Source organism: Protopterus annectens, chromosome 4.part0 (genome assembly GCF_019279795.1).
Source record: "Protopterus annectens isolate FY-2018-M chromosome 4.part0, PAN1.0, whole genome shotgun sequence".
Classification (NCBI taxonomy): Eukaryota; Metazoa; Chordata; order Ceratodontiformes; family Protopteridae; genus Protopterus; species Protopterus annectens.
The window spans coordinates 122,800,636-122,819,068 of NC_056733.1; the positions used below are offsets into that span (position 1 = coordinate 122,800,636).

Here is an 18,433-nt window from a genome sequence, read left to right on the forward strand (position 1 = left end):
AAAATGTAATTGGAGAGAAAATACCCTGCCTCCCTATCTACCTCATAACTTTTTCCTTGCCTGCCCCCCCCCACCCCACTGGTTACTTACATGATTTCTGTTGCCCTATCTGAATCCTTGCCACTTTGACCATGATCTCCTCTGGCATGGTTTATTTGGTTGTTAATGCCTCAGCTCTTGGTCATTTGCCTCCAAATTTTCGTGCTGTCCTTTTGAGCCTGTAATCTGAATATTGTGGTTGCAATGGCTGTGTTGTCTCAGAACATTGTTATAGCAACAGATATTTGGAATAAGCTGCAAATCTTGATGAAAGGCCCCTCATCTCATTGATAAGCATAAACCAATCAGCAACTGCAAAGATTATCAAATGACCATAGACAATTTAATGTAACATTTCCAGCTCAGTGCATGCTAATTATTAACAATGGTTTTCTTAGTTCAGTTTTCTTAATGTTCTGGGGTCTTAACCTTTCATTTTGATCTTTTTAAAAAGTTATTCACGGGTACGACTCGGATTTTTGGAGCTGTACACTAATTTATACAGCACCTTCTAGAATGTAGCCCCATGACAGTGCCTACTTTTCACCTCTCAATAGTACTCATTCTGTGAAACCTTTTACCTTTAAAAACAAAAATTTATACAGCTGATGGAGGGAATTCTGACTGAGCAATTACATCACAATCATTCATTCAAGTTCCCAAAAAAAAACAAGAGTTTAATTAAAAAGTACATATTGTGGCATACTTTGCATAAGATGCTACAGCCTTGCATTGCAGATATCTGGTAATGGTACTCTCCTGAGATGTATTCCTCAGTTGCTCATTGAGTTATGTTACATTCATAGTTTGTAAGTTGAAAATTTCACGTACTTGAGGGGTGTACAATTTGATGAAAGAACAGAGGATGAATTTGCATGACTCCATCCAGAAAAAATAAACTATAAGGAAGGAAGAAAACTATTAGAGAAAATGAGTATGTCGACAGGACGACAGTCTAAGATGGTGAGTGATGATATGCATGAGGAGATGTTGATGAGAGATGTCCAAAAATAGAGCAAAACAATTAATATTTAATTCTTCTATACAGCCACTACTAGCAACACCCCAGCAAATTTGCTAGCTAGTCAGAGGATATATTAATTAAGCCTGAAATTCTAATTATTATTTGTTCCTAACTAAAAGCTGCACTGGTCAGCCATGCCATATGGGGCAGGATAGATAAGAACTCTGAATTTCAGTGAGGCAATGGGGGTATACCAGGCAACTGGAAAAGAAAATAAATTATTTTTAATGTTTTGAAGTATACACCAACACATGTATGATGTGTGGCTTATTTCATCTACAAAGTGCCACATACAGATGCAGGACAGACCATAAGAGAAGTCTTGAATGTCCTTCAAACTACATACCACTTCCCTTGAAGGAAGAGAATAAGCCTGACAATATCTGCAGAAGGATGAGGTGGCATGTCAATTACACTGTTCACATATATCTTGCATTATGATTCCAAGTTTTAGATCACATATTGTGTTGTGCATGGTGAACTTGCAAAAGAGCGCCAAAGAGATGCAAAGTACTGAAGCTATAAACCAGATGATAGACTATGAGCTACAGTGTCTTTACCATTGTCTTGAGGAACATTTTTAAATATAGATCATGTCTACATCTGCAAAACAGATTCTGATGTCAAGATCCACACTCATGTATCTACTTTTGCAATCAAAATCCATAACAGAATATGGATGTTGAACAAATCCATCCATACTTCCTCAACTCCTTTTCCCATTTTGCACATGAGGTCGGGATGTCACTTCCGCAGTGACAATTATCTCAAGACAAGGTCAAAAAATAAATAAATAAATAAATAAATAAATAAATAACATTTTGGGTGTGTGGTCTATAACCCATTCTCTCCTGAAATGAAAGAAATAACCAGGTAAACAAGGATGGAAGAGCAGAGGACAACACTCATGCCTAATGAAAGTGACTATGGCTGACTGTTTTTATTGTTCCTGGATATAAACAAATTAGAATAAGAATGGAAAAAACTGATGAGCACAAGAATTTATAGAGTGCATTTTACAAATATAAACAGTATTGTAAACACTTATGTGATTAAGATGGTGTTGATAAAAGTAATTTAAAGTTGTGAATAAAATAGTTCAGAAGAAGACCATATCAGGTAGAAAGTGCTTAACCAACAAATATTTATACATTTTATTGTGTTTCTACAGTTGTTCTCCATTTTCGGTTGTTTTTTGTTTCAAAATGGGAAAAACTATTTTTGCTGGTAATAGTGTTTTCCTTGAGCTGAACTCTTAGGCAGTGGTCCTTAGGCATTGTGGGCCCTACTGAGACCACTACTCTTGTACCTGTCTGCTCACAGCCTTACATACCTGCATACAATATTTCAAGGATGGGCAATAAGGTTCTTGTAGCCTGACAATATACCAAAACAGTTGTTAACCATAATAAGTGCCCAGGCTCTTCTTAAAAACATCTAAACTAGTGCTTTCTTTAATGTAATTTGGTAGTCTATTCCATGGATCAGCTATGCTCTCAGAGAACCAATCAGCACACCTCTCATTCATATAGAATCTTCTACATAGGTTTTCTGATGATTCCTTACTTTGTTATAACCCTAAACATTCCCAGAGGTAGTTGTCTCTAAATACTCTATATACCTGAATAAGGTATCCTCTTAAATATCTATATGAGACACTGTATAAGTTCAAATATTTTAGTCTTTGATAATAACTTAAATTTTCATATTCATGGATGATGGGTGACACATGGAAGAACTACTGTGGCAGGGCTAGCCACCCAATGGTGTAATCCTTGGCTCTAGATGATTGTCACTGTTGAAGTGACACCCCAATCCCATGTGCAAAATTGGGAAAAAGGGGTTGTGGATGGATGGATGGATGGATGGATGGATGGATGGATGGATGGATGGATGGATGGATCCATGGATGCCCTTGATATATTTCCACTGTACTCTTTCCAATTTACTCATGCTTGTTTTCTTATAAGGTTTCCTTATTGTTATTCCATACTCAAGTTTAGGACTAATATAACTAACAAACAATGACTTCATTATTTCTGATTTCCTAGACTTTATAAATCTTTTTATACAACCTATAGTTCTATAACTATCATTATCTACCTCTATAACCAGGTCCTTAAATGAATCTACAGTTTCAATCACTATGTGCTGTATTAAGTTTTCACTTTTCAATTTATGTTTCCCAAATCTCATATGCTTAGTTTTTGATGTATTTATTGGCATGTTATTCTCCTGTGCCCAAAATGTCTGTTTAGTCAAGTTCTTTTGCAGACATGCCCTATCTGTAACTCATGAAATCAGTTTATCCATTTTCAAGTCATCTGCATACAGACTGTAGAACACCTCAAATGAAAAAGATATATCTGAAAAATACAATCTAAAAAAAATGGGCCTATGATAGAGCCCTGAGGGGTACCCTGACTGTAACCTTGATGATTTTCACCTGTCCAATTGCTGTATGATATTTGCTAGGTCCTATTTGTAAGCCATGCAGCTATCCCTCTTACCAAGAGTACATAATTACCTAGCTGTTCTAATTTATTGATCAGTGTTTTGTGTATGACCCTATCAAATGCTGAAATTAAATCTGTATAAATTACATCACAGAACATTTCATGCACAGTTGTTATTATATTGTTATAGAACGTTATGTTACAGGTGGTTTTAAAGTCCCAACCTTTCCAATTCTAACAGTAATTTATCCAGTATAGCCTTCTCCATTATTTTTCGACAACATGAAAGTAAACTTATGGGTTTGCATGGCTCTGGGTTTGCCCTACTTCCCTTTCTCTTTAAGATGGATTTAACAAGTGCATGTCCCTAATCTCTCCATATTTATATGACCTAGTAAATGACAGATGTAGTGGTACTGTAAGTTCATGTCGAAGTGCTCTCATGTCATTATTACCAGTTTCTTCTCCTCCCTGTGCTTTGTTTGGATCCAGTTTGTGTAGTTCTTTTTCAGTGTAATCTAATTTGATTTCAGTATCTGAAGTTACCAGGATGTCACTAGAAACATTTATCACCCCCTTTGTAGACCTAAACTGCTTTGCATAAGATGTTGTAAACATATCTATAATCAGTTGCATTTGAGAATACATTTTAGAATCTACACACAGTTTATCAATTTGCATGCCCTTACTCCTACCACATCTTATATATTTACTGCATAAATGGTTCCTATTATGTTCAATATCTTTCATATACATTTTTTTCAAAATTTTCTTGATCTTCTCACACTATGTTTAACTTGTCTGTCCAGACTGTTTATTTCAGTTTTCAGTCATAGACCTACATGTTTTCCATTAATTATATGTTTTTCTCTCTCACCTTTAATAAATATCTTGTTCTTATGGAAATATATCCTCCTGATGTTGCATGCCAAGATCTTGATGTCATTTTTTTTGCATTCAAACAATTTCACTTTCAAAACATTCCATATTCCTTCTGCAGTTCTTTTTGCACTGAATACATCACTCCAATTAGTTTTACATAGTGACATTTTGCTTTTATATAATCTGCTATTAATATGTTTGGTTTCGCTTAGAATTGGTTGCTTTCTTACCCAGTACAGTTTTAGGTGCTTTATCTGCTGCTTTCAGGTAAAAATGTACCCATCTGATGTTTTGTTACTATGGGTGTGCTTGCAATTTCATTTATATCCTGTCATGTCAAAGCCATCCTGGTAGAAATATCATGTGATAAAAAAATGTGTATAAGCAGATTTAGAACTGACAAAAATAGCGATTGTAAAGATAGTTTTTATCTTCTTATATTGAAAACACAGAAGCATTCTTAGAGTGTGATATGGTGGAGAAATTAGGTTTGGTTCACATGCTATACCAGGTAAGCACAATTTGATTTAGTCTACATATGAAGTAGTACAAAGGCTGGCTGTTCCTTGCACTATGCAGAACAGCAACCTGCTGAGCTAAGTGGCAAACAATCTGACCAAATAAGCAGATGAATGTGGAAATGTCATTTGGATGAACTTGCAGTTCACGTGTTTTATCTGGGAATAAAGATTAACAATAAAATATATTAAAGATTAAGAATAAAGATAAACAAGCCTTTTGTAATGCACTTTTTTTGTACCATATTGCAAATACAACAGTTCAGACACTTTAAAGAGGCACCTTTGTGCCTTTCCTTTGTTCAGAACTTTAGACTTCTGGGTTTTTAATTATGCTTGTTAATTCTGCAGTTATGGAGATACTGTTGCAGCTTCTGTTGTAAGTGTATTAACATTTAGACATCTTCCCTTTATCACTGATGATTTACACCTTGTGCTATGCCTCCCATATATTTAGTAGGTGGCACCTCACATCTGTGATCCTAGTATCCTTTTTGATTCCAGTCACTTCCTTCCTTCATTTCTTTCTCTTCCTAGTGTTCAGTAAAGGAGGTAGAGAAGGAATCGGGCCTCTTAAAAATCTTTTCTCTTCCATTTGTAGAAACCTCTTTTCTAGTAAATGAATCTGAAGAAGATATTTTTTTTCTCTTTTGAAAATGAGACTACTGTTTTCACATGCTGATCAGTTGTTGACTGGATTTTCCATTCCTAAACGGAATAAGAGATGGAAATTCCACAGTAGGACCTGATGACCACATGATTCCTAGCTGTACTACTGTGGGCAAATTGGAACAACAAACACAGAAAGACCAAAACTGAAATATGCCATATGAATGACCAAGATTTATTTTATTGAGAAAAGCAAAAAATGTGTTACTCATTCTGGTAGAGCTTTGCACTGGTAGCTGAAAAGAATCCAAGGGCAGTGAGCACTGGAGAAGAACTGCGGAAAAAAATGAGAGTAATAACAGCAACACCCTGACACTGCTGTGAAAATTATTGAAAAAGGAGCAATAACACTGTTCTACTGCAATAATCTCTTTGTACTGCAGCATTGCAAACAACTGAATGCTCTTGACTTCTTTTTTCGTTTTTTATTTTTGTTTCATTTTTTATGTTTTTACTTTTTATTTTTATAGTTTCTTAACTTCTTATGCCTGAAACAGCTTAGCTCAGTGTGCAGAAGGAATGAGAAACTCCCCATTTCTTGTGGGGAATGAAGGAAATGGCACCTTATTCTCTGCAAGCCAGTTCAGTAAGTTTTCTTCTGCAAAGCACCTAATTTCAGCCCTCCCAGGAATTCAGTAGTTGATCACAAATGGATGAACAGTCATCTTGTTGCAAAACACTAAAATATTTTAGTGAAAACTATATTTTTCAGGAGGTGAAGACATTCTACACCTCCATAGTGTGGGACACCCCAGCGTGGGGACTTCATGCTCTACATCTTCACACTCAACCTGCATGAGTTGAAAACAAGAACAAACCCCTTGAAAATAGGAATATCTAGCTAAAAATCTAAATATCTAATTAGCATAAAATATGAATACTAAATAGCAAATAACTCTTCCTGCTTCCAATAGGAATGTGGGATATTACTCAGAAAAGTGTTAAAAAAGAGAGTGACAAAAATGATGGAAAAATATAAGCACATTATGAGAGGCAATGTAAAATATAAAGAGTTTAATAAACTGCAGTGCAAAATTCTACCACATAACATGTATTTTTCCTTCAGAAAAAGCAGGCTGTAAGGTGTGTGCCCTCTTTCTTTAAATTGTTGGTGCCCCAGTATGTTGATCCTGTGGTGTGGTTTACTGTATACTAGACACCTTCAAAAATCACATGTGCTGGAGAGGGGTTAGAAAATTATCTGAATGGGTAAATCAAGCCTGAAAATAGGGACATCCTTCTAAAAATAGGGACATGCTAAGTCAAGTCTGAAACTAGGTATGTTCCTCCAAAATAAGGATATTTGAGAAGTCTGCTAATGTACTAACACCAAAGATATGGAACTGTGGGGAAAACGAACACTTACTAAGGGTACAAACACTTAACTAGAGCAAAAGCACTATCACCATTCAACTGACTTAATGGGAAACACAAATGAAGAATAATAAAATGAACAAAACTGTAACTAGACAAACTGATGTTTGTCAGGTTACATTTTGCTGACACTTAAAAAAAACCCTTCCGTAACAATGATTCTTAGACACTTAGCATCTTAGCAAAATGCAGAGTTCTGTTTACCATAATAAGTGCTTGATTATATTATGTTGCTACATTTTTCTTCTGCTTGGAATGTTTTCTAAAGAAGCATGGTATCATTATTACAGTTTCATGATTCTTGGGGAATCTGCATGTTAGCAACTTTTACAGATCCCTTTTGTTGCTGCATTGATTTCTGTCTTATGTGACAGTAATCTAGTAAAGTCTAAAGACTCAGCTACTTTCTGCACATAGGATCATAGGATCATAGGAGTTTACTGGGCTATCAACCTGAAGGTCATTTCAAGCCTAGCCATTTCATTTTCATCCCTGTGTAATACCATAGATGCGCTAGTCAATACACAGGATTGCATTTAGTAATGACTACCCATGTCCAGGACGGTTGTAGGTGCTATCCCCGGTAAGAATTTATGGTGCCCCATCCACTCATCCAGGTTCCTTTTGAACAGTGTCATAGAGGTGCTCTGTTTCACATGAATTGGTAGCCTATTCCAAAGAAATGGCAGTTGCTGGGAGACAAATCTGTCCCTCCAACACATCCTATTTAAGTCACAGGCCATATTTAGATCCCTGGAATGGGTAGCTCTAGTCCCATTTGATTTACAGATATGCAGCAAGTTTATTAGGTTTGGGTCTGAGATTGCTTTGTAAGCCAGACAGAAGTCTCTACTAAGGAGTTTATATGATAAAGAGTATAGTGACAGGGACTTTAGCCAGTTTGTGTAGGGCATGATCTTCTTTGTTAGAAATCTCTGAGTTCTCTGCAGTTGCTGCATGTGCTTTGTATGGTACATGCTGAATGGGGTGTTATACTCAATTATGTGCCTGATTAGTGCAGAGTATAGAGGGGTTATAGTCTCCTTTGCTCTCAAGGCAATGCCTTTGCTAATCAAGTGTGCTACATAGAAAGCCTTCCTTACACATGGTGGTCAAAGTTAAGACTGCAGTCATTTTGTGATCCCAGATCCTTTACCACTTCGTAGGTGCTTAGGATATTATTGTTGATTTGATTGTGTGAAGAGACATTGTTTTTGCTGAAGGGAATGATGATGCATTTCTTTGCATTCAGTTTGAGACTGTGATTGAAAAAACAGTTCTTGGTCTGCATAAGACCCTCCTGAAGTATACTGAATAATTGGGGAATTCAATAATTGCACCTAGTTTGCATTTGTCTGCAAACTTGGTCAGCCACAACCTCCTGGTGGGGAACCTCTGACATCTCTCCAGCTGTTGCATGTGCTTTGTGAGATCATAGGATCATAAGAAGTTACTAGGCTATTGGCCCTGAGGCCCTTGTAAGCCTAGCCAAGATTTTAGCCCATGCATAGACAAATTAGTGTCCGATGCCAGAAGGGACATGGGTGGAATCCCAGGGATGTATTTTCTACTTCCCATCCAGTTATCCAGATTGCTCTTAAAAAGGGATAAAGAGGTACTCTGCTTGACATGGAGATGGAGTCTATTCCATAGATGGGGGAGTCTCTGGGACACAAATATGTCCCACCAGCAAGTCCTATTGATGTCACAGACCAGGTTGAGGCCGCGTGTGTGGGTTACTTGAGTGGTGCTTGACTTGCGGATATGCAGCAGTCCCATCAAAGCATGGTCCGAGATTGCCTTGTATGCCAGACAGTGGTCACCTCTGAGGAGTCTGTATGAAACAGAGTAGAGGGATAGGGCTTCTAGCCTATCTGTGTATGGTAGATTTTTGAGGCCCTGGGTTCTCCTGATGAGGAGCCTCTGAGGTCTCTCCAGCTGTTGCATGTGCTTTGCGAGGTACATGCTGAATGGGGCATTGCATTCGATAATGGGCCTTATAGGGGAAGAATACATGGATGTTATGACCTCCTTGTCCTTGGATGAGATACCCTTACTTATGAGGTGGGCCGTGTAGAAAGCTTTCCATACAATGGAAGCAACATGGTAGTCAAAAGTCAGGCTGCTATCAATCTGGGTGCCCAAATCCCTCGCAAGTGACTGTGTGCTTAGAATGTTATTAATGTGATCATTTGTGGGGACATCTCTCTCCCCAGAGGGCATGATGATGCATTTTTTTGTATTCAGCTTGAGGCCATGTTTCTGGCACCAGTCATTTGTTTGGGTGAGACCCTCTTGGAGGATGTCCGCGTCACTAGGCACTAAGGGAATTAATGACAGTTCCCAACTTGCAGTCATCTACAAATCTGGTCATCCATAGCCCACTGGTTTTGGCCTGTACCTCAGAAAAGTATATCCCAAATAACAGAGGCTCCAAGACCGAACCCTGGGGTATGCCACTTGATATGGGTCTACTGCTTGAGGTGGCTTCCCCTATTTTGACTAGGTAGGTTCTATCAGTGAGTCAGTTGGCTACCCATTTGGTAACATATATATTGATGCCTAGCTGAGAGAGTTTATCTATTATGTCCAAGTGGGGAATAGTGTTGAAGGCTTTGGCCAGGTCAAGGTAGGCGGTGTGCACTGTCTTCCCCTCATCCATGGCTTTGTTGACTGCCTTAAAAAAGTCGACCAAATTTAACAGACATGACCTCCCCTTGACAAAGACAAACTGTGTGGGAATGACTGTTTGAAGGTTGCCAATGAACTTGTTAAAGAGGTCCATAATAATCCATTCCATGGCCTTGCAGATCAGCTAGTTTGGCTGATGGGTCTATAATTTCCCAGATCAGTGGACGCTCCACCTTTGTGTAAAGGGATGACAGTAGCTGTCCTCCACTCAGCTGGGACAAAACCAGAACTCAGGCATTGGTTGAGTAGGGCACGTAATGGTGCTGCAAGTACCTGCCTGAGTTCATGTAGGATGCAGACTGGGTTGTTATCAGGTCTCATGGAGGCTGTATTTTTTGCCTTTGAGAGAGCAGTGATGACCTGATCCCTAGATATAAGGGGAAGGGGGCAGGTACTGTTAATGTCCTGATTTACTGATGAGGGGTACAGAGGGGTGAAATTTTCACTGAATCTGTCAGCCAGCAAGTTTGCTATACAGTGGATATAAAAAGTTTGCACACCCCTGTTAAAAATGCCAGGTGTTTGTGATATAAAAAAAGGAGACCACAATAAATCATTTCAAAACTTTTCCCGCCTTTAATGTGATCAAAGGTGTTTCAACAAAGTATTAGTGTAAGGGTGTGCACACACAACAAAGTATTAGTTTAAGGGTGTGCACACTTATGCAACCAGTGTATTGTACATTTTTTATTTTTTATATTTTTCCCCTAACAGATTTGTTTGTTTTTCAATTGAATTGTACAGGTTAGAGATACATTAAAGGTGGGAAAAGTTTTGAAATGATTTATTTTGGTCTCATTGTTTTGTATCACAAAAAACTGGCATTTTAACAGGGTGTGTAAATTTTTATATCCACTGTATCTACGGCATTTGTATATGTTGTGTCCTTGACCACCAGTTCTGAACAGATTTGGGTGGTACCTTTCAGATTACAGACATATGTGAAGAAGGCCTTATGATTGTCTCTAGTAGATGTGGCCAATTTGGACTCTATAATTTTGTACAGTTTTGGAAACTGGTGCCAGTTCCTAGAGAGGGTAGGGGCTGTGAAGCTGTTTATACCATACCGCAGAAGGCTGTAATCAACTTTGGAGAAGTGTTTTTGATTGATACTAGCTAGAGGGGGGGTCAGGGGAGATGGTGACTTTGAACATGACCACTTTATGGTCGGATCTTTCAACGGAGGATGATACTGCAGGGATGCTGCAGTGGTTACTCATGTTGGTTAATACCAAGTCTGGTGCCAGCAGCCACAGTAATTTCAGCTCCAATAGCATATATTAAAGTTGCTGCAGTTAAAAAGCTCATAGTTGGATCTTGGGATTGGGCTGGTGGTCCACTGCAAGGTGAGCTACCACCTGTCCCAACCCCTGCCTCTCGACGCTCTCTCGATGCTCTTAACTGAGTGTCCCGGGGGTCTGAAGCATTTAGTTTGAAAAATTTAGAGTGTTCAAAGCAGGTCGGTCACCTGAATGCTTCAGTTAGGAATAATGGAATAGGACTCCAGTTCTATTTTGTTGGTTTTTGAAACTGGGGCCATGATTAAGAGGAACAGCCAGGGGCATTCGTATTGTGCCACTAGAGGTGAAATTCTTGGACCGGCACAAGACAAATGAAAGTTAAAGCATTTGCCAAGAATGTTTTCATTAATCGAGAACAAAAGTCAGAGGTTCAAAGATGATCAGATACCGTCGTAGTTCTGACCATAAACGATGCTGACTAGTGATCCGGCGGCATTATTCCCAAGACCCATCAGGGAGTTTCTGGGAAACCAAAGTCTCTGGGTTCTGGGGGGAGGTATGTTTGCAAAGCTGAACCTTAAAGGAGTTGACAGAAGGGCACCACCAGGAGTGGAGTTTGTGTCTTAACATGGGAAACCTCACCCGGCCCGGACACGGAAAGGATTGACAGATTGATAGCTCTTTCTTGATTCTGTCAGTGGTGGTGCATGGCTGTTCTTAGCTGGTGGAGTGATTTGTCTGGTTAATTCCGATAACAAATGAGACTCCACCATACTAACTAGTTATGCAGCCCCATGTGGTCTTCTTCAACTTCTTAGAGGGACAAGTGGCTTTCAGCCACACAAGATTCAGCAATAACAGGTCTGTGATGCCCTTATATGTCCAGGGCTGCACATGTGCTACACTGAATGGATAAGCATGTGTTTACCCTTGGCCGACAGGTCCGGGTAATCTGCTGAACCTCATTCATGATAGGGACCAGAGATTGCAATTATTCCCCATGAATGAGGAATTCCCAGTAAGTGCAGGTCATAAGCTCACATTGATTAAGTCCCTGCCCTTTGTACACACTGCCCATCATTACTCCTGACTGGATGGTTTAGTGAAGTCCTCGGATCAGCCCCACTGGAGTTGGTCACGGCCCCGGTGGTGCACCGAGAAGATGATAAAACTTGACTATCTGGAGGAAGTAAAAGTCGTAACAAGGTTTTCATAGGTGAACCTGCAGAAGGATCATTAACGCTGAGGGTCTTTCACTCCCGCTCCTCTCTCTCCACGCACCTCGTTGGAGGCCAGTGGGAATGAGACTGCAACTTCCAGGGGGAGGGAGAGGGCAAAGGGGGTAATGAGAGGAGGAGGGGCAGTGTCCATACACCCTCGCCTCCCAGTGGGGGGAGGGAGGTGGTCCCGTCAACATGGCAGGAGGCACAGGGGCTCCTCCAACACCCCCGAGCAGATGGCCATGGATGGGGTACCCAGCCCAGCAGTGGAGTCTGCAACGCACCCCTGAGATGACTGGCTCCCTGTGCGGGAGGGGGAGGGAGAGGGTGCCATCCTGTGGGGGGACACAGGCCTTCCCCTTCAGCTACATGGGGCCACCTTAGGGGTTGCACACCTAGGTGTCCTCTCCCCTTGACGGTGGTTGTCAGTACCTGTGGAGGGCACCCCGCTCCCTACAGGGCGTTTGTTCGAAGACCCAAAAGGTCTGAGTTTCGGCCAGTAACCCCAGTCCAGGTGCCCATGATGATGTCTGTGAAACCTCCCGATGACTGGCATGATGCCATGTGGGCAGCAGTGCCCCCAGTGACTGAGAAGAGAAGGGCACGACTCTGAGCAGTGAATCACTTGGCTCAAGCGTCAATGAAGAATGCAGCTAGCTGTGAGAACTGATGTGAATTGCAGGACACATTGATCACTGAAACTTCGAATGCACTTTGCAGCCCCGAGTTACTCCTGAGACTATGCCTGTCTGATGGTTGTCATGACTTCCATTGCCCACAGGGGTGTCCTGCCCACATCAAGGGCATGTCCAGGGAGTAGAGGGAGCCCACTGTGGGCCCCTCCATCCCCCAGGGTGAGACACGGACAGAGGAGAAGAGTCCCCTACCATCCCGAGCCAGGAGGCCTGTCCGAGGAAGGGATGTAGTAGGCACGCATCCGGCCCGCCCCCCCCCGGAGGCTGTCAGTGGTATCGCTACCAAGCTGCCCTCCCGTGGCAAAGCCCCCTGCCCACCTGATTCCCATGCATCGGGGCCATGTCGGCCACTCTCCTCTGCTGCCTGGAGTCTGGCGGTGGTGGTGGGGAGTGTGTGCAGGGGCCAGGGGAGGATGGGCATCCGTCCATCCCCGAGGCCCCGCCACCCCCCCACCTGCGATCACGCTTGGAACGCAACCTCAGATCAGACGTGGTGACCCACCACATTTAAGCATGTTACTAAGCAGATGAAAAGAAACTAACCAGGATTCCCTCAGTAATGGCAAGTGAAGTGGAAAGAGCCCAATGCTGAATCCCTGCCCAGGTGATGGGCGCAGGAAAATGTGGCATACGGAAGTCCATCTCCCCAGCACTGCCCAAGGAGGCAAAGTCCTTGTGATCGAGGCTCAGCCCGTTGATGGTGTGAGGCCAGTGGCAGCCCTCGGCGCATCGAGATCAGGTCTTCCCGGAGTCAGGTTGTTTGTGAATGCAGCCCAAAGTGGGTGATAAATTCCATCTAAGACTAAACACCGGCACAAGACTGATAACAAACAAGTACCATAGGGGAAAGTTGAAAAGAACTTTGAAGAGAGAGTTCAAGAGGGCGTGAAACCATTCAGACGTAAACAGGTGGGGTCCACACAGTCTGCCCAGAGGATTTAACCCTCTGGGAGGTGTGGGACCATCCCCGGGCACTCTGGCAGCCATTGGATGCACTTCCTCTGTGGCAGTGCGATGCAACCATCTCTGAGTCAGCCGGGAAGGCCACACAGAAGGTGGCTCCCCTCTCTAGAGGGGAGTGTTACTGCCCGCAGCATCAGCCCCCGCCATGCCCCGGGGTCGGATACTGTCTTTGCTTGTAGTTAATTTTCCTGAATGTCAGAGTGAGTAATTTGGGAATTAAAAAGAAATAGGAAAATGGGAATACCAATGATGCCCACAGAAGAAGTCTCATACTCTTTTGAGTCTGTCCAAGCATTGCATTCTTTCAGCTGCTCTGATATATATTTATTATTTATTTATTTGTCTTTGTTTACCAGGAAAGTCTGACTGGATAATATCCATTTTCAGCATAGGCCTAGGGAGTACAGCTCCATTTGTTTTCATTGCATTATAATTAGTTCCAGTTAAACACAGAGTAATTACATTTCTATTTACATTTATATACATACAGTAGTTACATTTAAAGATTTTTCAGTGTTAGAAGTTACTAAAGAGAAGGCCGATGTGCATCTTAGTGGATTGTATAGGCAGCAGTTATGTATAAAAAATAGTTTTGTCATTTCAGTGAGAGGTTGAGAGTATTCTGTTAAAGGAGATTATCGTATGGTGAGCACAAAGCCTTAACTCAGTTGTTGGAGAGTTTTCTTTGTGTGGGGATACTATTCCAGAGTTTAGCAACATGTTGGGAGCAGAGTGAGTCTTCTGCAACATTTGACTTATTTGTTAGTAGGAAGAACTTGTTACTAGAATGGAGGTCCTTTGCTGGACAGTAGGGTAGTAATAAGTTTTGTAGTGCATGGCATACCTCTCAGCTGTACAGATTTTCGCAGAATGTCCAGATTTTTGCCTCAAAATTTCAGTGTGATCCTCATAAAATTTGTGGTTTTCTGGCAAATCACTGGGATGAACTGAGAAATGAAATCACTAAATAATGCCACACATTTGAGTTTCAGTCTTCATATCCTTTAGAAAATACATTTTAACACAAACCCTATTATTCTAGCTATTTCCTAAGTTTATAGGAGCAATATTTAAAATATGTCCCTATTTTTGGGCCTTTGTCCCCCCCATTATATAAGGCTTTGTCCAGATTTCTTGGGTGAAGAGGTCAAGAGGTATGGTGCAGGGCATCTTTCTGGATGATGAATGAGTTTGTCTGCTGGAGTTAGTTGTGAATATGTTAGGTAGTTGTGCAGTTCAGGACAGTTTAATTGCTATAAGCTTTGACAATGGCGGGTCCTATGAGGGAGATTGGTGGCAAATTTAGCTATTTTAATGCAGCAGGAGGCAAGTTTCTTTCATTGAGTATTTTTAAGTTTGTTAGGATAGGATTGGCATATAAGAGAGTTGGCAGTAAGAAGATGGTTAGAGATTTTCTTGCAGTATCTGTAAGGAATTCATCGATCCTATAAAGAGAGCCTGGTTTCTGGTATGTAGATTTTATGGTGTACAGTATATGTTGGTCATATTTGAGATTGTCATCGATTATAATGCCTAGAAGTTTACTGTGATGTACAGTTTCAATGACAGTATTCTTTGACTTTATGGTAAAAAATTACTTTTGATACCGGCAACTTTTTAAGGTAAAAAAGCATTAACTTAGTTTTCTTGGGGTTGAGTAGGAGGTTGGATTCTTTGAGCCTGGTTTCTACAGATGAGAAATATTTCTGGGTATTGTCTTGGAGCTTACTTATTGTTGAGGCTGCACAACATATATATAACTGTGACTGTGGGTTGCTTAATGGTTTCAGAATTAGACATCGCCTTACTGGTTAAGTACAAAAGAAACATTCTGTTAAATATCTCCTGGTGGTTAGTTATGCAGCTCAGCCTCTGAGGAATAAAAATTAGAGTGCTGACATTTAAAAATCATAGCAGAGATCAGAAAAAGGAGCACTTTCTTATTTTTTATATAGCAGTTCTTCCTGTACTAAGCCCTATTTAGTTAGTGATAGGGATTCGTCGCACAGACTTAGTTTAGTGCTTATAACCTAGCCTGATTTTTATGAAGATCAGTAAAATCTGAGAGGAATAAAGGTAAATCTGGGAGGCTTCTGAAATCCTAGCACTGTGCATAAGTCATTGAGAGGTATGTATTCAGTACAGAAGGAAATTCACAGCATTATACAATTCTGAATTCATTGTGATGTGTACTTGTTGAATTTAGGCTCAGCATAAATTAGTATTACATGAAGCAAGAGGTGGTTAGGACAGTTACTTAACTGTCAGAATTGCTGCCTCACGACACTTGTTCCTACAGTTCAGTTCAAAGCAGGGGTATTGTCTGTGTGGAGACTACACATCCTACCTGTGGTTCAGTGGGTTTTTGCAGGGTACTCAGGTTTTCTCTAACATCCCAAAGATGTACCATAGGTAATTGACATTCCTTCACTGGTACATGTGTATGCGTCATGTGAGAGTAAGTGAGTGAGTGTTTGCCTGCTGTGAGGGTTTGTACCCTGTTCATGATCAGCACCTCTACCTTGCACCCATATGACTATAAGGGTATACTCCAGCTCTCCACAACCCTGAAATGGTTAAGATGGTAATCAGAGAATGGATTCTAGTAAAAACATGAACACGGAGACCTATAAACTTTCTTTAGATAAAATTCTAGTCATGAGATTGCCATAACAACATCAGACCCGTATCACAATGTTTCATAGCAGACACCATTCTCAAAAACAAAACAACACTATACATTTAGAACTGTACATACGTTTTGGCACTGGTTATTTTTAAGGTGACTTTTTCTTTAAGCTTTATACAGCAACAAAAGAACATGGAGTCAAATATGATATGTTGAAATGCAGGAAAATGGCTAAAAAAGAAATGTAAAATCAGTCATAGGAATCATCTTTGTTCTCCATTATAGTCCTTTGATTTCTTCTTTCTATTAAGACTCTTCAATGGCAAACAGATTACTGCTGCCTAATAAATCCTCTTTTCCTGCTGTGAAGGATGTAACCTAACCTGCTCCTCCCTAGTTATTTGGTACTGCACAGCCTATTTGTTTCATCGCTCTCTGTTTTCTTCATCATTCGATATCATACTTCACATAGCTGTTCCTTTGTAAACAGCCAGAACTCAGCATTTTGTTATTTAGATTTTTTTTTTATGTTGGTGTTAATTTTTTTATGCAGTGCATGAAACATCATGATTATGCTCCAATATCAGAAAAAAAAAACTTGTAAAGCACTTCTCCAGCATGAGACCTGATCGTAACATCGCTCAGCGGAATGTGCAATAATTGTTACACACCCTTTAAGTGCTTCTACAATTGGGTATTGTGCTAGGAAGTCTCCTTGCCTCGCAACTATCCTAGAGTATTTTGCTCTTCCAGTAAGGATGACAGTCAAGGAAAAATGCCAGAAATATGGTTTCACTATTCTTATTGTTCAGAAAATGCTTATCCTGTTGTTACATTAACTTTTTAAGTGAATTAGTGCAATATTTAAAAAACTCTCTGTGATTTGTTTCATTTGTCTCCACCCCCCACACACTCACACCATTCTTAAAGGAAAACTCCACCTTAGAACCAAATAATTTTTTTTTTCGCTCTATCTCTGTTTTCTCAGTTATTTTAACACCATAAAATCACCCTGACTGGTTCATATAGAATTTTAATAAGTTTTCTGCAAAATGGCATTCAATGGAGGTTGACATATTAATGTTATCTTATTTTACTTCAAACCTTTCTCTTTCCCATAATCCATTTCAAGTCTGCTTTATATGAGTCATGCTAGCCAAAAGGAAGTTGTGGTGTATTCCCATGCCTTAGACATATAATAGGATTAGTATCTATCACTGTCATCTTATATACTGTCTGTAACAGGACTGACTCTTTTATTTCTTGCATGGCCCTCAGTTGTGTGTGTCTCAGGGGTTATTTTATAATGTACTAAGGAATTATACAGCTGCAGCCAAGACAGTTGCTAAATTGCAGGCCTTTGTTCAAAGTATATTTTTATACTCCAAGATGAATTGACAGCCCCTCCCCCTACACTTTGGTAACTGTGCTGATACTGTACAAGAGTTATAAGAAAAATATTTTCAGACTTTTCTGTAAAAGTCACATACATCTTTAATAATACATTCAAGTAATCTTAAAATGTAAAGTAGTATAAACAACAAACATTTAAAGTTTAAAGCTTAGCATTTCAATACTGTGATGCTGTTTATGTAAATTTCTCAAAAGAGGTGACAACTGCCTTTGAACCATTAGTTGATCAAATTGCTCTGTTTTGCTATGAAAAGCATGGCTATGTTGGAAGCATCTGTGAATCAGTGTAAGTTCTTTTCCTTCCTGCAATAAAGACAATGGAAAACAATTTCACACCTCTCTGCCTTGTTTACAGCAGCCTAAGCTCCCGATTACAAAATTTTCTGTGTCTGTGGTATGTCATACAAGTGCAGACAAATTCCTCTGCAACTTATGTGAGAAGTTAACCTTAAAAAAAAAAAAAAAAAAAAAAGTGGGTGGTCTTTCCCATCCTTTGATACCAAAGTGAGAAAATGAAAGATTTACAAAGTACAAGCAGGTTTCAGGTACCAACATAGTACTGGAATCAAACTGTGGGGGAGAAAAGCAACCTAAGAGTTGAGTTAAACTGTAGAAGAAG

The 18,433-nt window shown here is 40.2% G+C and overlaps 1 protein-coding gene and 1 non-coding gene across 2 annotated transcripts in view; both read left to right on the top strand.

Moving 5' to 3' along the window:
• Positions 1-18,433, top strand: part of LOC122799221 (autocrine proliferation repressor protein A-like) — a 660,522-nt gene that overhangs the window by 596,873 nt on the left and 45,216 nt on the right. The gene's annotated exons all lie outside the window — the stretch shown is intronic.
• Positions 12,720-12,873, top strand: LOC122800527. The gene has a single exon (XR_006364572.1). It is a non-coding gene; the product is annotated as a 5.8S ribosomal RNA (ribosomal RNA).